General features: G+C 38.6%; 1 protein-coding gene across 2 annotated transcripts in view; it reads left to right on the top strand.

Moving 5' to 3' along the window:
- Positions 1-23,962, top strand: part of TPK1 (thiamin pyrophosphokinase 1) — a 307,503-nt gene that overhangs the window by 33,811 nt on the left and 249,730 nt on the right. Inside the window, exons 1-2 of one of the 2 annotated variants that reach the window (XM_074575638.1) lie at positions 17,716-18,315; positions 18,409-18,577. The exons of the other annotated variant lie outside the window; for it this stretch is intronic. The gene's annotated coding sequence lies outside the window, so the exon portion shown is untranslated. Of the gene's footprint in view, positions 1-17,715; positions 18,316-18,408; positions 18,578-23,962 lie in introns of those variants that run through there. 2 annotated transcript variants of the gene reach the window in all.

Below are 23,962 nucleotides of genomic sequence, written 5' to 3'. Positions count from 1 at the left end.
GAGCAATTTACAATTGTTATAGGAATATCTATTTTGAACCTTCAGAATGTAGTGTGTTTGCAACTGATTTAATATTTGCCTATGTAATTAGCTAGAGGAATGTCAAAAGGACATTTAAACTGCAAGATAATACATTATCTCAGTTTCATCATAACTACAAAAATAACAGAAACTCCTCTTTTTTTTTTATTTACCATGAGTATTTTATTGCCATGAAAGATATTTTTGTCATCATTAAAAGACATCACAATAAGAGAATTAACAACTTCACAGGACATGTTAAATGAACTTGCTGTTCATGATGGTTTCGATTCCTGTAGGTAAGAAGTATGTGTAAGTGTAAAGCTTTATATTGGATGAATGTTTTTACAATTTAAATACATTTATTTAATGCAATTGTTTTTAATACCCGTCAACTAAACACAGTCTGTTGCAGTCAGTGCAAGGATTACAGCTGACTTCTGTGAATTAGGCATAAAGAAGCAAATATGCCCCCTTCTTTTCAGCGTAGCTCTGCAGCACGTGCGCCTGTCCCACTGATGCTTGGGAAAGTAGGGAGAACTTAAGCCTGTGTTTCAAAATAAGCATGTGCCTTAACTGTTGTTCCCCACAAAAACTGCTTCCCCTTTTCAAGGACCTCGAGCCATTCTCTAAAGAACTATTTTACTCTTGTGCCACAGATTTACTGTGTTAGGTATTAATCATATCATTTTAAAGAGATACTTCTTTCTAAAAGTGTGTTTCATTTCTATCTTTATATTAAGCTGCAGTTGTGCAACCTTATAAAAATTCTTTATCACAATGACTTTCCTGTTCTTTTTTCCTAAATTTTTCAGTAAAAAACCCTGTAGCTTCATGTTGCATCCACTTACAATAGAATTTGTGTAATAATTGGAAGTATGTTGATGACAAAGGTAAATTGCATTCAGAAAACAAAAAAGTTAATATTTAGTACTATTTTTCCAAATACCAGGGGGGAAGGGGGGAATACTTTGAGGTGTAAAATATCTTGAAGATGGGAAAAAATGCAATTCATTGGAACTTGACGTGACAATGACGTGAGTATTCTGTAGTGCAAGAAAGTGCACTTTTTTCCTTATTAAAAATATCATATAACTTACTCGTTTTAGAACTTGTATTATGCTGCTAATGCATTTCATAAAATCGTCTAGGTTGGAAGGAACCTTTAAGATCATTGAGTCTTCTATTCTATTACAAATGTGTATTGTTTTTTATAATAGTATAGGATAGAGGAAGAAAGGAAAACATGTAGAGAACTCACTGTAAGCAAACAAAATTGATGCTTTTTGAAGAATATAGGAAAGGTGGTGGAGTTAATTGCGTACAGTTCCAAGTAGCTTTAGAACTAGCAGGAGGAAATTAGCTGTTGTGTGAAAACAGCATGAAATGTAATTCAGAGCAGCTGTCTAATTTATCAGCAAGAACAAACTGCTCATGTTCTTAAACTGTACTCAATTACTCTATCCAACCTTCTTTGACCTGTTCAGCCTGGTAGTGTTTGCTTAAAACTGAAACTAAAGAAAGTTTGCCAACCTTTTAAAATAAACTCGAAGAATTCCCTGAGTTTCCTTTGCAATATACTTCCATTAATTTTTGAATTTATATAACTCTGCTCTCATCGCGTCTTTGGAAGAGTTATATGACATTCTCTACTTAACAGTGCAGAGTCAATAAACTTACATTCTTTTGTGACTGATTTCAAAATATTGCCAAACTGATGGTATATAACACCAAGCTAAGGGATTCTTTGCTATAGGGAATGACTGTGAAATGTTGAGATAAAAACTATGCTTTGCTGGTAGCCCATTGGGATTGCTGTTTTATTCTGTGGTTCTAATATTTCCTCATGTACTGACCATGGCTCTGTTCGTACTGTTTTTCAGAACAATCTTTTAAACTCCATTCCCTCTACATTCTGGCTGGGAATTGAACAAAATATATAAACCAATGACAGAACAGGTGTTCAACCAGAATAAAACAGTGTAACACCACCGATTTTTAATCACGTACTCCAGTTTACACTGTCAGTCTCTTATTAAACCCCATCAGCTGTTGTTGCCAATACGGATGTTCTGTTACAGAACAGAAATTACTCCTAACGTTTTAAATTTTAATACCACTTTCTTTTTCAGAGTAGATGAGACATTTTTGTCACAGAACCACAGAAGGGTTAAGGTTGGAGAGGACCACTGGAGGTTAGCTGGTCCAACCCCACTGCTCAAGCAAAGTCACCTACAGCCAGTGGCCCAAGACTATGTCCAGACGGCTTTTGGGTATCTCCAGGGTGGGAGACTCCACAGCCTCCCTGGGCGACCTGTGCCAGTGCTTGGTTGCCCTCACAGTGAAAAAGTGTTTCCTGATGTTCAGACGGCACCTCCTGTGTTTCAGTTTGTGCCCATTGTCTGTGGTCCTGTCACTAGGCACCAGAAAATTCTGTATGTAGCTCTGGCAAATATTATTACTGCAGACGGGAAAAAAAAAGAAAGCTGGTAAGGCTTCCACGCTGTTTAGATTATTTAGCAAACCTTGCTTATTGTTCCTCTGAGGAGCAGGACATTTGCGTGTCTTTGGTAATGCTGATCACACTGGAGCCTTTTGGTGCTTGACCTAAACAAAGCCTTTCAGATGGTATCATTTCTGCAACTGAAATGTAAAAAGCAGCCTCCAGTCCTTTATATAATTTTTCTGCTTTCAACTTTTTTCCTCTGTAAATTACGGATCTCTTTTGCAGTAGAGAAAGCAGGTAACGATTCTGTTGAACCAATCTGCTTCAAGTATATTTTTATCTGTATTAGCGATGCAACTTAGACCTCTTTGGACATACTTTTGGCTCACTTCTAGGGTCTTAGTAAAACCAGCTCAGTTCTAAAAGTATATATGTATATAGATATGTTCTGTAAGGTAAACAGAAACGGTCTAAGGTTGTATATATATATATATAAAACAAAACGTACCTTGGAAATAGTTACAGTCTTAAATCTACAATTAAACCAAATGTTATTGAGAAAATGCTAGTCACTAGGGGTTCTGGATAAAGGTATTGTCAAGTGAACAATGGAACATTTATAGGAGCAGTGTAATGTTCCTGGGGTTCTGTAAGACATGTGCCAAGGTACTTTTGATTTAGAAACTGTAATGGCATAAAATTAGCATGGTGTATCTGCATGGGTAATGGAGTTACTGTGTGACAGGTCTCAAAATACAGCAATATACAAATGCTCCTTCAGCAGTATTGCAGGGTTTTATACTTGGTGATATTTTGTTTGCAATGGAAGAAAATGCCAAATCATTATTGGGAGTGATTATGCGCACAAAGATAGATGGAGCAGGAAATAAGTAACGAAGGGGGAAGAGTATGGTATACAATGGCATCTGGATTTCTGGGTGAACTTCTCATAGAAAGGCAGGGTTAAGTGACTGAAATGAAATACAATCCAGTGTAAAAGTCAGAAACAAAATGTTTGGTTTCAGAGAAGGAAGACTTTGAAGTGAGAAACAATGGTTCTGAAAGAAAGTGAATATGAATTCACAGCGAAGTGCTGTGGCAGTGCCTATTTCTGTGCAAGAGAACTTCATGCTATCTCTAGTTTTGTCTTCCAGTAGAACTTGTACTAAATACCACGTCCAGTTCTGTCTTATACTAATTGAGAAGAGCACTGAGAGTTAAGGTATGATATGAAAAGTAAGAATCATACCTATAAAGGAAGACTCAGAACCGTGTTTAGCTTTGTAAGAGAATTTTATCAGACAACTTGACTGTAGGGTATGACAAGAGTTTGGAGCACTTCAGTCTAACAAAGGTATACCAAGATACAGTGGTATACCAAGATACAAGTTCCTTCCCTCCTAGCTTGGTATCATATTCCATCTTGAAGTGCCTTCACCTCACACAAAGTTTGAGTTTCTTGTCAGTGCCTCTGTGACCTTTTCTGACTCAACTCACGTTCCATTGGTTTCCTAGGGACTCACCCACATCACTGAACCTTTTTGCATCTGTCTCATCCTTTTTCATGCTTGGAATATCCTTCCTTGCCTGTGCTCCTTCTCTGCCCATTTTTTCCTTTCAAACACAGGTTGTTGCATGTGGACCTACAACATTAGCAATTGTAATGTAATGTGGAATTAAGCAATGAAACTTCTTCAGGGGAAAACACAGTCCATTCTTTTGTGCACTTGAGCTTACTTTACTCATGGTTACACTGGTTTAAACCCACTTGCTTCTGGTTAATGTTGCACTGAATATTGATTTTTAGTTCACTGTGTATCCCATTTGCATTGTTATTTTTTCTGAGATGCGCGTTGTGCATAGCTTTTAGCTCAGCCAAAGGTGTTCCTGGTGTGCCCTGGTGGGGGGAGGCATCACACAGTCCTGGGGCTTAATGCAGGTGACTGTATTAAGGAAAGATCAGCCTTATATGCTGTCCACATCTATGCATATGATACATCGGGGGGAATTTTGAAAGCACTTCGGTATCTTGGCTGGCCTAGACTTGCTAAAAGTCTATAGGGATTGTGCATAATAGGATAAAAAAAGAAAGCAAACATCAAAATTCAAGCATCCTACAGTTCCTTAAGACTGCTGTTTGAGATGACAGAATCTCATGAATGAGCTTGAACAATTCAGTTCCAAACATGTCTTCTTACTCATTATTTGGTTTTTTTTGGTGTCATCCCCAGCCCCCCACCCCCCCCACCCCCGCCCCCAAAGCAATAATCATTTTCTCTTCCTTGTTTTCTAAACTTCCCTGGGTCATGTGTTCCAGTAGGGTTATATGGCATATTTTTTGGACATGAAGCATTTCTGTGCCCAGTTCTACTTTGCTGTAGGAAAAACTAGTGCAAAGTGAGGAATCTGAGGAAGGGGAGTATGATTGGTAGAAAAATGGGAGAAACCTTTTTATTGAAAATAAGCTGTATTTACTGTATTTACTCACCAGTTAATAACGCGTGAGTTGTACTTTTAAATAAAAACATCTGGAAAATAATTGTAAAAAATTGTTTCCATAGTCTTTTAATGATGAGATATGAGCAGGTTTAAGTCAGAAAAGGCTTTTTCTTGCAAATCATTCACAGGTGCAGAGTTTGAGATAAATCTTGATTGCGAACATTACTTAACAGTAACAATTGCATCTCATTTTACCACAGATTTCATGTAAGTGAAAATGACTGAGAAAGGTTTCAAGTCATCCTTGAATCTTGAAAGAGCCTGTTGCTGAAGAAAGAGCGAGCTGATGCCAGATGTATAATAGTTCCCAAGATTTATAGAAGAGAGGTGCTTGAGGACTGTAGGGAATGAGAAGGACCACGCGGATTGGGAATGGCTAGTAAATTACAGATGACAGAATTGGCTGCCTGGAGTGGTGTGTCAGATCAAATTATCTTTGTCATAGTGGTTCTATTTCTAAGATGCATGTGATGAGGAAGGATTATTGGACTCAACCTTTGCCTATATAAATGCAGGTGGTTCATGCGTAAGTCAGGAGTGGTCTGTAAGTTAAAAAAAAAAAAAAGGTCAGTAAAAAAATAACAAACTTGAAAGCCTTCCATTGGTTAGGGATGTAGTATGCAAGTGTGCAGTATGTTTATTGTAGTCAAACATGAATCAATTTGTCACCAGAACTTCAGGTGCCAGTTCAGTATGTTCAAAGTGTGCCTAAATCTGAATGTGTGAGAAAAATGTGGTATCTGCGGCAATATCTTTTAAAGTCATTTTATAATCCTAAGTGAAAACGGAAGTGAACCCAGGAATAACTAGATCATAGATATTTTTCATTTGAATCTGGTTGTTACCAGACAACTGTTTGAGATTATTTCCCTGTGTCTTTGTTGGTAGCAGTCTGAACTTCCCCAGCTGATTTTCCCTTAAAAAGATTTGGGAGCCCTTGTATAAACCGGCTTGTCTTTATGTGTTGGCCATAAACTCTGAGAAAGGAGCAGATCAGGCAGGTGAGTATTGTTTCTTAGCACAGCTATTTGCAGACTGACTTTGTGGTCTGTGCCTTTGTCATTGACATGTTACACATTTGAAAAGTTTCATGTAACTGAAATGACAAACAGTTGTATGCTCTGGTTACAGACTAATGCTAACTGTCTAAGTTTCATCTGGTGCAACTGGCATGCCTGCCTTGAGGGAGGATAGTCATGGTCTTTAATACATCTTAAAACAGTAAGAAAAAACGCAGTAGTTTATTAAAATAACTTTTTTTTTTTAGTTAGGATTCTCAGTAGAAAAACAAGCAGCAGGAAAATCTTTCTTTTTGTAAAGACACATGTATGTTGGGTAGGTCTGTCATTATCATATTATTAAAAAAATGGTTTATTCTGGTAAATGGATTTTTGGTTCTATCACAAAGCTTACTATTCCCTTGCTGAGATAAAGAAAGTGCAACCAAAAGGTTCTGTTTCGAAAAGAAGAATCCAGCCTGAGAATGGTGACCATTGACAGTAGTTACGGATACAGCTGATGCATGATGTTTTGGGGCTTTTGGAAACAGTAGGATCAACATGCACTGCTCGGATCGTTACTATAGCTTTGTTTCTTGCTATAAATTTCCTATGCACCTGACCAGCTGCTTGAGAAGTATGACATGAGTTTGTCTTGATAGAGTTTCAAGGTTGGACTTTTTTTAATGACACGGCAATTACTTTTTGTTTCATATCTGCATATGCTGCTAGCATGGTTCAAAGTACGTGGCAAGTTGCACTTTGTTCCAGTGACTTGATCTGCATTTCTCCTCTCTCCTTTTGGCAATTAGATCTAGTTAAGTAATCAGCTCTTTAAACCCAGAGCACCTCTTTTGGTTTTGGGCATCATCACTAGTGTGAGACTGATCTTCACTGGAGCCTATAGCTGTTCCTTTAAAAATAGTAGTAATTCAGTATGAATGTGCAAAGAAAGAATAAAAATATACTCTTGTTGTCAAAATGCTGTCCTTTCCTATAATCCTTAGAATGCTTTTATTTTGGATATTCAAGTACTTTATTGTACAATCACCATTCCTGCTTCAAAGAGAGTGACTTGTTAATGGTCTCTCTGTCGCTTAAGGGCAAGGATAACAAGGTCACTGGGGAGAATAAAAATTAGAGCAGAAAGTGTTCCTTGTGTGTGTTGTTTTGCTCGTTGAAGTATCTCTCCTTTATAATCTTTATTCTCCATAAATTGTAAATAACATGATTTGACAGAAATATAGATTGCCTTACTACACAGTAATGAATGCTTTAAGAATCATGATCATTTGGGAAACTATGCCAACAAGCAGAGAGTTTTGTCTTCAGTCATCCAAAAACGTGCATTACAGAGCTCATCTTCATCTTTGGCATCTATCAAACAGCTCGCTGGAAGCAACGGAGCTAGTAAACAAAGCATGTTGGAGTAAAATGGTCCCCCATGGGGAATAATTTAAAGTCATAGTGAAGTCTTGTTTTCAAAAGACATCAAATTACAGTTCCACTGGAATATCAGACATATTAAATGCATGTGTGATGGAGAGTTCAGGTTAAAAGAGGCTGCTGCTTCTGCATTCACTGAAAAGCTCAACAACTCACATTTATCTCACTCTCTCACAACCTGGCTCTGTACAAGCCCACAGTATTTCCACCAATTTGTAAGATCATTATTTAAGATGTGTCAATGTCTTTTATTTTTAATTTTATTTTATTTTTTATCAGTCTGTTTTATACATACAGAACCAGAGGCTAATAAGTAGATACTGTTTTATTGCCTCTCCAACTGGGCTGCTTTTATGTTTTCAAACATATACAGTATGCCCATAATATATTGATAGACTGGATACAAGGGCCTCTAATAAAGAAACGGAATTGCAACTACAATTTTCTAAGTTGTTTTGTTCTGTTTACTTGACAGCTGTCTCTTGTTTCTTTGAATAGCTGGAGATTGCATTTGGCCCAGGCACTGAACTGGGTTACCTGAACACCAAATTTCTGTCCAGAAGCCTCAAGAAGAATTGCTGCATTCTTTAAACCAAACTCCATGAAGAATTGCAGGTGTACACACTTGGAAGAGGACGTGGAGATGGGTCATGGGCCAGGTTTTGCATGTCCTGTCTCAAACAAAGATACGATTATATTCTCTCTTCTTGACATCTGCTTAGCAAAAGCTAAACTTGGGTACGGTGACCTGCAATAAACTACTGTGAGCTTTGCAGATGTACGAACAAGTCTTTGTCTAGGGAATTTTGGAACATAAAGATGTTTTGTAGATTGAACCATTTTTCAAGATAGAGACCTGTCAAATCCATCACCTTTTTGGCCGCAATTCTAAAATATCATACTGTTAGTAAACTCTTAATTACCAGAATTTCCTGTTAATGTCTCATAGGCTTCAAATAGCAAACTGTACTGCAAATCTCACCTACATGTCTTTTAATGTTGACTCTATATGGATAGTCTGTTCTTATTAGGGTAATAATTTCTAATATTACTGACAGTTAAGTTAGGCTACTAGACTGTAGACACCCAATTCTTTGCATATGATGTGATACCCATTTTGTGATCTCTACCATCAGGACCCACGTGAAGTTACTTTTCACCCCTTCTTTCTTCTGTATGCTGAATTCCTGCCTGCTTACCCTTCCGATTACAGCCTCCGTGTCAGCGTTGTCTTTTCAGAAGCTGAACCTGCAGATTCGGTGGTGGTTGGAGGCTGATGGGGCAGGGTGAGCTGTTAGGTGCCAGGGGCTCTGCTCTGGAGGGCCGTAGGCAGTGAGATGCTCTGGGCAGCAGATGGAGTGAGGCCAGGGGCAGGGAACAGTTAGTTGGGGAAGGGGCAGGGGATGCTCCTATGTGGCATGGGCCTGGAGGATGTACTGCGTAATAGGTAGGGCCAGATATGTAAGCGAAGGCAGTGCCATGTGGCATTTGGAAGGAGAGAGGCTGAACCATGTGGAGCAAGAGCTGCTGAAGCTGCAAGAATGCTTCAGCCATTTCCATGCGTTAAGGGGCGATGTTGGGGAGAAGGCCTGTTTTACCTCTGTCCTTGTCCATGGTCATCACTGTGTTGCACAGCTGGAGAGGCTGGAGAGCAGAATGCGTGCCTGGGTGTATTTGCGTAGCAGCTTTGTCTGACCTGACGCATTAGGGACACTGCTGTGCACTGAGATGTGAAGTTATGCGGCTTGGCTGTTGTTCGTTTGGGACTTAGAAAAGGTACCTGAAAGCCACACACGGCCTTTCCTCCATCTCTGCTCAAAACTGTTCCTTGTGTAAAAACAGCCATCTCAGCCAAGTAATCTTAGTGCCATTGTGCATTTAGTTAATTTAGTGGGTGATTTTTTTTTTTTGTTGTTTTTTTGTTTGGTGGGGTTTGGTTTGAAGGTGCAGTGCAGCTGAAGTGATACGCTGCCACACTGAAAAATACCCTGACCTCATTCAAAAAATCATCACCTTTTACGTTTTATTCATTTAACTTCTCTAGTCCAATTCACTGTGCGAGTGTTGCAGCAGGCTTGCTGCTTGGTTCACCGGCGACTTCGTAAATGCTCCCTCTCCCAGACAGCTGCCTAGCGGCAGATTTCCAGTCTGTGTGTGTATCCCTGTTTTTCAGGTGCAACAAAAAAAGCAGTAGAGCTTTTGAAAAATACACTTGAAAGGAGCACTAGCGTGTTAGTGTCTTCCGATTTTTGGAGGTCACACCACATTATGAGCAATTTTTGTGTTGTCACTCAATAATGTTTGACTCGTTACTCAGTTCAGATCCGCGGTATTTTGAAATTCATGGCTTTTACGTTTGAACTGGGTATTCAAAAAGTGGAAAAACATTTCAGTTTCCTTCATTTGTTTTTATGATAGTAGCATTTGGTGCCAAATGGGGCATTTTAATCACTTTTTTAATGCTGAAATTACATGATTTTTCCTTTTTTGTTTTTAGCATTCCACCTCAGAGAAGTAAAGTAATTAGAAGAAAAGATTCATTTGTGTGTCTATAGAGGTATACTTAGCAGTCTACTGAATCGTCATTTGAATTTCAAAATGCTTTGAGAAGTATAGGTTTACATTTATTAAAAAAAAAAAGCCTCAGCAAGAATTTTTTTGCAGGGCAAGCACCATATGTAGTTTTATTGTATTGTGTATGGTGGTGATTTTAGCTTTCTAAGGAATACAGAGTTAGAAGTAAACCTGCATCTGCACTCTGCCGCTTTGTTTTTTCATCATTGAAACCTCATTGATTTAAAAACTACAGGTGTGAAACTTCCCTCATTAAATTGCATACCACAGTTGATAGGGCAAATCCATCTAAACCATTATCTTCTCTCTGGAAAATGAAAAAAAAAAATATATGAAGTGTTGCTGACCTGTTTTCTCTGAGTACCATTACAGCAAAAAAGGAAATAAGGGAAGGCATGCTCTTCAAATATTTAAGGTATGAGAATTTGATTCATCTTTTAAAAAAGTAATATTTAGGGAGACTGAGAAAAAAAGACCTTTGCATTATTTGGTATTAGGTGGTTCTTAGAAGCCCATCAAATGCAGCTTTTGAAGGTAACTGTAGTGTGTGAACACTCTTGTTGATATTGATTATTCCAATAAGTTCAAAGATAATAAGACTGCATGCTGGATGGAGTTTTGGGATAGGATAAGCTTAAAAGTCAACATACTGGGTGTGAAGGAAAAGCTGGATGAGGGACTGCAACGTAAGAGCTGCTTTGCTGAATCTTTAGCTTCTATTTTTGCCTCGCTGAAGGTGAAACATTTGAGTGTGCACACTTCTTATCCAGAATTTCTCTCACTAACTTTTATCCCGATGATCAAAACAGCCTGTTTTTTTATTGTGTGTCAGGAAAAATGGCACGAGGGTGGAGAGAAGTTAGTTACAGGCTTTTGCAGTTGGCACATGGGGTGAAATGGTGGCCCTTGAGAAAACCAATACAGAACTCCTGCCTGTGGCTACAAGATCTCCACAGAGGGCTCAAACTTAGCAAGTTGTTTTGACCCTGTGACAATCCCTGGGACAGGGCTGGGATTATACCCACTAAACTTAGGTTTGACAATACGTGATAGCGCCAGTGAAATATTTGTCTGGTTATGAGACTGTTTCACTAGTCATGACCGCCAGCTTCCCGAGTCTCCACAAGTCACACTGGTGATGGCCCAGTCAGTAAAGTCAGTATTGGTGCCGGTGAATACCAAATGCCAACTCAGTGTGTGCTTAATCTTGAAAAATTGCCCCAGATTTTGTAGTCCTTGTTATTACTAATAAGGACTTCTAAAGATCTATTTGTGTTTGGCTATTAATTCATCACTACAGTTAAGAGTGTTTACACTTGTTAATGTTTTCTAAAAAATGTTCTTAAAAGAAAAAGTTAATGGCCTCTTGGTTTAATCTGATTTAAACTGTTGATCATTTTTCTTCTAGGCATATATGTTTTCTTCCCATTAGTACTACTGCTGTTTGCCATAGTCAGACTGCCGTGAGTAGGACCCATTGCATTGCAAATGGTTCCTTTTGTGCGTAGCAGTGTGGTCTGTGGTTATTAAAGAAAGTTTCTCTTCTTTAAATAAAGGATTTGACTTTTTTATTAGACCTAAAGGCTATTAAGTTTTAAATGCCATTTGTTTTTCATTAAAAAGGCTTTTCTATTTTAAATCCTTGACTTATTTTTATTAGAAAGGTAATATTCAACTTTTCGTTTTTATTTTTTTAAACTTTATTGGTGCTTAATCCATCAGCTAAATACAGAGCTGTAATCCCATATGGCAAAGTATGGCTTGCTGTGGGTGTGTGTACTTGTGTGTATGTGCATGGATATTTTTATGCTTCCGTAGTTCTTTTTTTTTTTTGTCCTTTTACTTCCTCTGCTTCCTCTAAATTTGTCCTGGTGGAAGAATTATTAACCTTGATTAAAGATTTGTTTACATTCACATGCAGAACTGGAGAATCAATGACGACCTGAAGGGACTACTGTTCATTCTTCATTTCTTTCGTTCTGTCTATCATTAGAGATGCTCTTTGAATGTGCTTTCTGAAATAAAAACTTTTATTTGATATGTTTTCCTCAGTTCATCTACATTTAGTCACAATGCTACCTCCTGTTTCAAAATCAGACAGATGAACCGTCTGCTGGAGGCATGTGAGCATTGTAGATGGGATCAGTCCTACAGTTTATCAGCTGTACCATTGTTAGGTGTTGTCATATCAGTTGATAATGATCTCGGTTGTGGCTTGAGGGAGGAAGTGGGAGGTGGCATAAGAAATCTGAAAGCTGTTAATCTGAAAGTAACGTACTCCCGATAGATCTTGCTGACAGGAAACTTTGATTTGGTTGTAATGCAGTTGCAGCAGAGCAGAAGCAAAAGTTCTTAACCACAAAAGTACACTAAGACAGTGGATTGCAATTTCTGCACCTCCTTCTCTTTTCCAGTGAATTTTTGCACAGGGTGCAAAGCTCCCATGCAACAAACATCCTCCCTAACCATATGAGTCTCATGCAGAGACATTCCCAGGTGGGGAAACTGCGTAATGCCCTGGCTCAGGGGGCAAAGGGGCTGCAGGCAGTGCTCTGGAGGCTAGCAAAGGGGATGGCAATTGACATCTCCTTCTTTAAAGATTCACGTGCCGTAATGTGCTGCAGAACTGATCAAGGGGTCTTGATGCTGGTTGTCAAACTAAACGTGTTTGATTTACGCATATGACCTGAAGTTTTCATTCCTGCCTGTCACCACCATCAACATGCAGTCATGTGTTTAATTTTGGCTAACTGTGGTTGTAGTCGGTGACTCTTAGAGGTAACAGTGTAAAGAAGCAGTGTAGCCGTCTCCTAAGACACAGCATACCAGTTATCACACTGGGCATGAATTAGCATGAATCCAACTGTAACACAAAGAGAGAGGTGATGCTGTCCTGAAATAAACTACAAAACTCACAGTGGGATTTTCAGCTCTTGATTTTTTTTTTTTTCTGACTAATTTAAACAGGCTTTTCTGTGCTTACAAGAAGTGGAAGAGAATGAAAAAAGTTCTTCTCTTATGCAAGTTAAAACATTTAACAGTCCTTTTGACCTTTTTCTTATGAATTACAAAATTTTGCAGAGGTGTCAACCTCTGTAGCAAAATCTTGAATGATTAGAACTCCAGTTTGGCATCTTCTGTTCCTTGTCTGACAGATTGGGCTTGGAAAAGTAGTTTGATCTGTCTATTTCATACTCATATTCTATATAAAACTTACTAAACTATTATTGATTTAAAAACATTTAATAGTTTTGTGTATTTGTTTTGACAGTTCACTTTTGTTTACACTTTTCTTCTTTATGTACAAAACTGGTTGTCCATACAATTTCAAGTTTGCAAGCTACTACACCTGAGAAAAATACGCGTAAGCAGATTGATTTCAGCGGCAACTATTGCCATTTTTTAAAAAAATACCAGTTCTGCAAATACTTAAGGTCTCTGTTTAAAGTCTGCAAACATGTTTTTGGCTAGCAGTGGCTGCATTGCTGTCCTTTCTTGGCCAAGTTATATTTGGAAAAAAAATTGGAGTAGTTTTGAAGCTGATAAGAGTAAGAGATTCTTTCAGCTTCATGCGCTATCATGGTTGAGGCCTGACACTGTAAGTAAGCAGCTTTTTGAAGAATAGATAATAGTTTTAAGGTTGCAACCTCAAAAATCTTTTTTGCTGCATGTTAGCCTTGTAGGCCTGATTTTTATCATTCCCGTAATTCTAAAAAAAAAAAAAAATACCGTACTACTTCCTCATTTTTTTAACCTTTAATCCAGTGTGAAATTGGAAATGTTGGTTAAAGTTTAACCTAAGTGGCCAAGTGATATTTGGGAATAAAGGACTCTAAAATGGTTCCAGTTAACAGAGAAGGTGTACTCTTAGTATTTTCCTGAATCCTTGCACTTATCAAACAGAAGTGCTTTCCAAGACAAAATTTGAATCCCATAGGTAAGAGCGCTGCCATGTGCAGGAGCTGTGATCCAGAGGAGGAATTATATAGAGTAAGAAAAACTGCATTACAGGAAATTGGAGTGAAATATTTTTTGTCAACCAAAGAGGAGAAAAAAGTATGATGACGGTGATTAAGGAGTTCTCCTGACTGAACTCCAGACTGTCCACTGCTATGGATCTTGTTATTTCCGTTTTCTTCTGAAAAGGTGCCGTTTCATTTCTTTGCATATTTTTGTGTCTGAATACTACGACGACTTCTGTGATGACCACCTCCCCAGTGGTCCAGAAAAGGGAATTTTAACTGGCTAAATCAATGTTAGGCAGAAATTCTTCAGATCTCTGCCATGAGTTTCTGGCCTGGACTCCTATTCCCATGCAGAAACCCAACAATTTCGGATGGACTGTGTCTGGTTTTGCCCCAATAGGTTTCAACGTAGACTGAAGTTTACCGCTTAGCTGGGAAGAAAACCCTGGGGAGATAATTTCAGACTCTCAACTTATTCACTAGAGAACACTGCTTCTCATACAAATTGCTACCAATCTCTGTACTTAGGGAGGCCAACTGTGAAATGAGAATAATAATGCTTATGCACCTTTGTAAAGTGATTTCAAATCTACAAATGGAAATTTAAGTTCAAAGCATTATTATTAAACACATTTTCCAGATAGGGTAATGAAGAAGAGAGAGGCTTAGCTCCTTTTCTTAGTATCTTTTCCCAAAGTGTATTAACTCACTGGCCAGGGTGTATTTTCCGTCTCTCTCTAGATCTGATAAGCAGCTGATGAAAGTCTTTTACAGCTAATGTTTAGGCTGTGTAAATTACACTTTTAGATATTCAGATATAATTTCCTCTATAACTTGACCCAAATGTTGCTTAACACATACAGAAGTTCTCATCGAGATAGAACCCATTTAAGTTTTTAAGGAAACTTTCATTTTAAGGAGGTGGCTGTAGACTGACTATTAGACGATCAGCAGTTCTATAAATTGAAGTACTCAGTCAGCCCATGGCGCAGCTGAAGAAAGCCAGGGGTTTCCTCACACAATCATATTACAAAAATCATTATATTAAGAAAGAGTAATAAATATGATAACTGTTTTAATCGCCCTTCTGTTTCTAAGCCTTTAGGATTTGCATTTTCAAGTGTAGCTTCTCAACTGTAAAGGCCAGAAAATCTCTTTAAATGAATGAAAGTTAATGGGAAGACTGTATGTGGGGCTTTTTTTAACACTGAAAATGTCTGTTAAGTTGCAGTTTCTTGTTGAAAAAAACAATGTGCTTCAAGTTGCATTGGGTTTTGTGAATTGGTCTCGTGCTCACTAGGACACTGATTCGGCAGAGGCTCTGGTGGAAGACCTAAGCACTGTTAAAATGGAAGCAAATGTGTAGTTCCCCTGGAATGGGTAAGATGGCTTAAAGGTTTAAATCTAAGCCTGCACTATGGTGTTTTGGTGGAATTCTTTTTTTTTTTTTTTTTTTTTGGAGTGGGCTATCGGTCTCTAATCCTTTCAGACTGGGTGTTACAGTGCTGAATGTTAAAGATGTTTTTAAAGGGCAGCGGTTAATCGGTGAGCTCCTGATACTTCTTTCTCAATATCATTCTGCTTGAGGCTGTGAGGACGTGTGGACAGCAGTGCACACTCAAAAGGCAAAGCGACTATAGAAAGAAAATATTAAAAGAAGCTGGAGAGAAGTGCAGTTCTCTGCAGAGTTTTTGAAGGATCACAAAAAGCTATGGTGAATTTGGGTGGAATAGCAGTGTAAGCACTAGAATATGCATTGAGGTCCACTTTAAATAGTCAAATAAACCAGAAGACATCAGGATGAAATTATTTTATGATGGTCTTTATATTCACTGCAGGAGAAGCAATAAAGATATTTACAATACAAAGTTGTGTATAAGGAACCTAAATCAGGTCTCAGAAAGAGATACTGCTTATTTAAAGAGATGTTCGCTAAGGCAGTCATGTTACTTTTCTGCTGTATGGATTTATGGTCTTGAAATGGTTATGCCCCATAACTCTTAATTAAGCTTGACAGTTTTAGTATTGAAATTGAAGGAGCTGGTGGGAAAGATAGTCTGCAAACAAGGGCCTCTCTTAATGGTCCCAGCGCTTGTCTTTGTTTACAGTCTTTACTGTATTGTGGAGGAAGGAAGGAAGTAACAGTTATCTTTAATCATACATGATCTGCAGCATGTCAAAACAAGGGACTATAAACAAGCACAAGTGGCTTATAATAAAAGCAGTTATTAGAGACTTTGTGTAGTGACTAAACCTACCAAACCTTATTTGTGTGATGAGTATCTCATGGGAGCAGATTGTCATAATGATTTGGTGGCTCTACTTGTGTAAGTAGTCTACTTACAGGCGTGCTGTGGGGGACCTGCTTTCTTGTGAGCATGTATTTGCTGGGTATGGTATCCTGTTCTACCAAACCGCAAAGGGGTCCCAGTAATACTATCAGACCATTTACTTGCAAAGGGCTTTTTCAATCCTACTTAGAAGTTAGATGAAGGATGAACAGCTCTCATTCAAAAACTTTCAACACTAAGTATTTTGTTTATACCTCTGGAAGAAGCATCGATATTCCGGCAGTGTTCTACATTTATTTCTTTATCATGCAGTGGTTTTATTCCAAAATGCAAATGTTGGCCAGTTCTTGATCTTAGGAAGTCCACCGAATAGCTTATCAGAGCTATTCGTTCCACAGAACTTTGATTTTGGGTCTTATTTTTCTGCCAGATGAAATGCAATGACATATTGCAGAATAAAATCTGAAGAGGAACCTCGTCCAGGTTACATAAAAATTCCTGACGTGGCTGATAATATAATGCAATTTTCATTGCCTTTGGTTTTTGTATCTTTCCTTTTGTTTGTTTTAGCTCATTTTCTCCAGATGTAGATTTATCTATTTATAAAATATATAGAAGTAGGTCTTAAAAATGTTTTGTTAAAAAAAGAAGCCAGTGGTGGATGTAAAATTATAGAATGTCCTAAAACAGGCAACAAAACTAAGCTGCCTCCGTTAGGTAAAGAAAATTAACTCCAGAAATAATAAAATGAAGTTCATGAAAACAAAAGACGTTAACTTAAAAGTGAAATGTTTGTGAAGGTTGTTGGCAAATTACAGTCTGTTGCCTTTCCTTCCAATGCCTTTTAAAAGCATTCTCAGGATAATAGTGAAAGACATTCTTCTGCTCATCACTCCTTACCAGAACCTCACTCCGGGGGCCTGGACACCCTCCCACCACCACCACTGCTTACGTGGGCTGTTGTTCTGGTCACTGTGAAAGCCCTTGTTGCCCTTGTGAACCTTCTGGATGGCACTCTGTACCTTGCGTCAGATCTGCTCCCTTCAAAGCACGAAAGAATCTGCTTTGGGAAAACTGCAAGACTGAAAAGGTGGTATAGTCACGAATGTCCTCTCTGGCATCCAGCCCGAAGAGCCTGGAGTTGTTACAGAACTTAGTTGTCTCAGCATGGATTTTCATCAAAGCACATGAGGTGAAATCCTGGGAGTTAATGGGAGTTTTCTCGTCAGTCTCACCCATGGTAGCCTAGTTGAATGCTATGCGCAGTTAAATAAATGCTAAATTAGTACACAAGAGTTCAGGACAGTAGGAGATGCTGTATTTCATTAGTATGGCTGAACGGAAATAGGGCAACAGAATTTTTAAAGTTGTCCAAAGTAGAATTTGGCCAGAAGCCATCTGTGATATGTAATGTTTGTTATAAGATGAGGCTGAGAAGCAGAAAGGAACTTCTGGGTTTTAGTATTTGCTCATTTGCCAAATAGGAGTATGATCTTCCTGCAGTCTCATAATGCCTATTTTCCTGTTTCTGAAAATGGGATGTTGCTGTCTGCACTCACAGCATTATACTGGAGTTCAGACCTTGGGCTATTCAACAAATGCATCTATGGCTTTTAGCCACAGTGTACTTGTCCTGAGCACTGTAGTTAAACTGTGTATACAGGGCGGAAGGAGAATTTGGTATATAGAAAGAGTACAACCCGTTAGACTAAGTGTACTAAGAAGGAATCAGGCTGAGCTTGTCAGTGGGACTACCATGAGCTGCGGGAAGAACAAAGCATCTAAAAATCCTCCTCTGTTGGATTCAGACATTTTATGCTGTGCTGCAGCAAGTGATTTCCGCTTGTGACTCCAAGTGCCGAATCTTCTGAAGACAGCAAGACAACTACTCTTCTCACCTGAAAAATATCCTACAAAACCAGATATTATGCTTTGCTCTTAAAGCACAACACATGCTAGGAAGGAGGCAAAAGTGGGTATAATGTTCTTGTAATACTGCGGTGAAGTAATTGGAGGATTTATTCAAGGTGTGAAAGAGAGATTTGGATAACTAAACACTGGAGAACTATATCCAGGTCAGTGGACTGCAGAGACGGACTTCCATATGTTCCTTCTGTTTAGTTGTTTTATGAAAATAATTCAACTAATTTATTTAACTTTTGAAACAGGGCGGGAAAGTTCTGCTTCCCTGAGAGTAACGTCATGTCTGGGGAGGAGAGTGCTGTCTTGACTGAAGCGGGATTTGGATGTGAATTCCCTCTGACATGGAAGGAACCTGAATGTGGGGCATCAGCCTCCTGAGGGAGCGTTCCAACTATTAATCCGCACTGATAAAAGGTATAGCTCCTTCCCAGTTTTTGAAAAGGAGATGGCTGATGCTGTGAAGCTGGATCTATTAGGTATGCTCCGAGGACAGCTACTTCAAACATGCCCTTCAAATGAGATCGGTAGAGAAATGCCTGGTTGGTGGGTAGCAGTGGTGTTTTGAGATCAAAGGAGGCATCAGGTTGCGTCAGCCTCTTAAACTTCAGGTGCATCTCAGTGCAGATAGATATCAGGCTTTTATGTGCGTAGGAAATGTTAATGCCAATACCTGAAGTGTCAGTGGAGTGCTTGGGGGCAGCAGAGGAGGGGTTTTGAGTGCCGCGCCGTCAGGCACTTAGGCATTCATGTGGATCTTGCTCTTTGGTCAGTACTCTAATATGTAAATCATTAGATATCTATTAAATTTTGTTAATCCTATAGAAAATACCCAAAGATATCTGTTCAGCATAGATAGGTGAAATAAGACGGCATTATACTGTTTGCAGAGCTGAATGTTTACTGAGCGTATTGTGCTTTATACCGATTTGACCGGAGAGGCCACTGAATAACATCATCTGCCTTGTGATTCCTTGAAGTCACCTTACTCTTAGAGCACGCAGATTGAGCTGACGATAACGGCTGAAGTTCTCGAGTCAGCCGTGGAGTTTGTATGCCTAGTTGTATCCCTAGGAATAGAGACATCCCAGATAACAAGTATTGTTAGCATGGTGTATTCAGGCAATGTTTTTATATGCAAGGACGACATTACGTTAGACCTGGCTATTAATCAGCTAGAAAGTGAGCAACTGTCTTGGGTTTTCTTTTAAGGTTAGAACTTACTTGAATAGTAATAGCAGTTTTGGGGGGCACTGAAGAGGTCGGTCGGTGGTCCTAAAGTTTCTCTAAAGTGAAGATATTTTAATACCTTTTTGAGGAAAAAAAGGTTAAAACTAGAAGCTAATGTTTTATAGTAATTTCTGTTTATTTCTCAGCCTGAAGATAAAAAGGAAACCTCATAGATTCTCTGTGCATTCGCTTTCAGTTTCATTTTGATGTAGATTTAAGCTCCAATCCTAATGTTCTGTGCCTAGAAATTTTAAACAGGAAAGTCAAATTTACCATAACACTATCAATATTTTTTATATCAAGCCTGTATGTCTAATTCTTGTCCTTTAAGAGCTTCCAATTTGTATTGAACTTAAAAAGTGTAAAATGGCTGCTGTCTCAGAAGATGACTTGCCTGTGAATAACAAAGCAAAGCAGTTAGTATATCTTCTTGGTTTTTTTTTAGAAGGTAGTTGCAGTGAAATTCATGCACTGTTAAATTTTATCTGAAATATGAAAGGTCGTGTCAGATTCTGCAACCTTGGGGACTAGAATTCCCATTCTGCAGAAAATTGTCCCTCCTCCTCCTATTTTACTCCCTATTCATCTCTTCAGCCTCAGATGGCTATTTTCTCCATGCCGCAGGATGAAATATATCTGACTAATCTCCTAGACCCTTACTTGTCTGTGCGTATATCAGAAATCTCTTTCTTTTTTGGATCGCTAGGCAATTTGAGTCCAGCCAGTAGTCTTGAAAACTGGAAGAGTATAACTGATAAGGTGATAACAACTCAGCTAAAAAAAAAAACCAAACCAAATCAAAACAAAACAAAAACCTGCTGCTTCCAGGTAATTCTGAACTTTGTTGTGCTCAGGTTGAGGTGAAAGTCCTGTTTGCACAACGCGCAAGATGGCAGATGGGTGGTCCAGCAACATCTCTGGAGACAAACAGCAAGGGTAGGAGGTAAAACAAGCCAAAGGCCTTGCAGTAGCAAATGGTGCATATGTCAATGTGTCTCTCCAAAAGCACGTTAGGGTTTATGTACCTTGCTACCTCCCCGAAGTGACTGGTTACTCTGACGGGTTTGTTTTCAAATGAGAGTTGGTAATGGGGCACAAGCATCATTTCCACGCGTATAGTAGTAAGAAGTGTGATTGTTATGATTTGTATCTAAATAGACGGTTCTCCTGATTCAGTTCAGTCGAATGTTGCCCTGGGGAGTTGAATCCTGCCACGAAGTTTCTTTGTGATGCTGGACAAGTTATCTAAAACTGAAGATTCAACTACTGGGAACTGTGTGATCTTGTTCTGCTTGACCAGATTGAGGTGTTTGACACATAAAGAGCAGAAGTCCTAAGCACTCAGAAATGCAGCTGGGGACTATAGGAATTTGTATAAAAAGAAGTGTCCCATCGCATACTGAGATGAAAAATGCAGCCCTCGCAGTCTCCAAAGGAGCACCAGAATGAACAGACAAGTTTTCATTGCAAGGCGTAGCACTCTTCTAGGAGCAGCAGTGGTCAATAATGTAGGTCGGTTGTCCCATGGGTATGGCTGTGTTTGTGACTTGCTGTGAAAAATTAGTTGCTTTGAATTCATCCGCATAAATTCTTGTAGAGGGCTCTCCAGAGAGTACCATATTGCCGCTTTTCAATAAGACAGTTTGCACAAATCGCCTTTTCTTCCTCCTCCTCTTGCTGGAATTTGCCTGGAGAATTAAGAGCTGTAAAATATTTAAAAATCAATAGAATTTACATGAAAAAATTAACACTACAATGCATTGACAGGGATAACACTATATTTGCACGAAAAGCAGCTGGGTATGCATATTTGATTTATTCATTCAATAAGTTTGAGAACATGTAAGGTCTGTGATCCTCTTGCATAATTTGTGCTGGTTTATTATTGGAGTTGTCACTCTTACAAGGAAAATTAAATGGCTTGTTTGGAGGCTTGGGATTCAGTGTGGTAAAATGCAGCTACACAATGTTTTATAAATAGTGGCTATAATTAATACAATAGTCCAAGCTTAACTGTTTCTCTGAATTAAAGTTGACAACTGCCTTGTTAGCAAGAGCACAGACGTAGTGAGTGGATTTTACTGGCTGACTTGAAAGACGTTTTTCCATTTTCAAAGTAGCAGTTCTGCAGGAGTTGTGAAACTTTTTAAATGTGAAGCATTTACATTTCAGAGAGCTGTTTTGGGCTGCATAAGTTTGAAATGATGCTTTTCAGCTTCCCCGGTATCACACTGGGTTTCCTGGTGAAGGGAAGCGCTGCTGGGGGAAAACTTAGTTCAAGAAAGAGAACAGCAGAAAGAGAAACGTTTTTGTGTAAGGTGCACTATTTGTTCAGTACAAAATGAGGTTTTATTCTGAAAGGTAACCTTAAAAAGTAGTATCTTACGATTTGATGTTAAGTGCTTTCCAAGGAATTTATGGTGCAGATGAACTCAAGTTCTGGGTTAACACTCCCTCCCGCTTTCCCTACACAACAGGTAGAAGCGTCTGTTGCTTCTTAAGTATAACAATCCAAAGTTAGAGCCAAAGTTTGATGAGTATAAGATTACAAAAATCTGTTGCTCATTTAAATTAAGCTGATCTTGTGGCATCAGTCATCTTAGTTTGGTAAAGACATTGTTTGACAAACAAAATTGGTAAGCCAAAAGCCATGTGACTATTAGTGTATTTACATTAGCATTTTATTTTGGATTAAGAATTTGCTTTTGAAGCAAATCTCCTGATCCTGCCTATTTACTGTGCTTTGCTTTACATTGCAGAGTGGTTTTGGAATATGTAAGCTAAATTCCTTTTGGATGAAACTAAAAATATGCTGCAGGAGTGCATGTAATGCTCTCCCACTGCTAATGGGTATGTAGTCTACAGGACCAGATGAGACCTGGCTTGAAGCAGCCTCCCTCCCTTACTTCCCTACTTCCCTACTTCCCTACCCACACTACATGCATGTAGTGTGAGTAACGTACCTTCAGCATCAACAGTTTCACTCTATAGACCTGATTTTATTGTGCCATGCTACTTCCTAATGTAGACATAGATAGTGCTCAGAGGGAGTTGCCAAAGACATTCATTGATAAAACCAGAATCTTGTCTTGTGAGGTAGAAGTCAACTTTCAAGAACAATTGCTACATCAGCAAGTAAATTGCCTATTAGGAACTGCATCTGTGTAGGAAAGCACAGGTGGTGGTGTTTCAACGTCCAAAAAACAAAGTTACGACAATGAAGAAACCCTTTCAGGAAATGGGGCATCCTCCATAGTCTGATGGACTCATTCTCCTTAGTTTTTGTCTAATCAAACCTTAACTTACTTCAGTTATGATGTGGAGGGTGTTCCAGGTGAGTATGTTTGGGAAATGGATGGTAGCTCTTAAAATAAGCCCTGAATGAAACAGTCCATTTCAATAAGCTGCCAAGTAGTTCTTCCCAGAAGATTGGGTTTGGACTTAACACTTGGGGACAGGTGCTTACCTGGCAGACAATGATGTAGATTTGGAGCTGATCCCCCAAACTCATTTATTTTAGTTTTAAAATCCCATGTTCTCTGTGTTCAGGTAACATCTGTGTATCTGCTGAGCATCTATTTGCTTTTTCATAAAGACATTGTTTTTATTTTTTTAAAAAACCAATATATTGCCATTTGTTTTGTGGAAAATCTGATTCAGTGTTTTGGAATATTTTTTTTGCAAGTGGTAGGTGGAACAAAGAGCCCATTAGGACTGCGCTAAAAATGCTGATGAATGTCAAAGAGAAAGCTAATTGTGGTGCTACAACTAATACAACAAAATGAAAACAGTTTTACCAGGAAGCTTTTTGAGGTTGTAGCGAGCAGTTAGAATACTCTTCCTTTCTGTGTATTCAATGCTACAATAATTTTCTGCCATTGGAGGCAGCAAACGATACCGTTTCAGGGTCCTATCTCTTTCACTGTTGTAAAACCACAATAGTTCAGGTGTAATCAGTGGCGTTTTTCTACATGAGCCTTCATTTAAGCAAGAATGTGAGTGACTTTATCAATAGAGTAGTATTCTTTAAATAGCCGTGTTCCTAATTTAAGAATTATCTGTATTACAACCTTTTTTCCTTAAGTGTTTGTTAAAATTGTCCAGTCCAGTTCATTGCAATGAATTATTTTTTTTTCGTGATGTCATAATTATACCGTATTAGTGGCATCTGCTTCACCAAGAGCAGAAGTTCCCATTCTAGTTTTTGTTTGACTTAGTAGTGCGTAGCACTACATGGGAGCCAAGTTTTTCAATCCACCCACTGGACAGAAAATTTTTAAAGTAAAAGCTGATATTTTCTGATTTTTTTGGTAGACTGTATTTCAACTAAATAGGAGAGTTTAACGTATTAATTAAAAAAAAAAAAAAAAAACCAAACAAACACAAAACCAACACCAAAACCAAACCTCAAGCCAAAAACATCGCAAGTCGCTTTAGTAATTTTGCTTTGGTCATCTGTAGCAATAGCGTGATCTATCTTCATTGTAGTTCTGCATGAACAGTATTTTGTAGTGTTTGCTGGTTTCATTAGCTGCTTTCCTCAGGGTTTATTATGATAGGCTCACACTAAAT

Source organism: Larus michahellis, chromosome 2 (genome assembly GCF_964199755.1).
Source record: "Larus michahellis chromosome 2, bLarMic1.1, whole genome shotgun sequence".
Taxonomy (NCBI): domain Eukaryota; kingdom Metazoa; phylum Chordata; class Aves; order Charadriiformes; family Laridae; genus Larus; species Larus michahellis.
The sequence above is the reverse complement of the archived record's forward strand: the minus strand, read 5'-3'. Positions and strand labels throughout refer to the sequence as shown.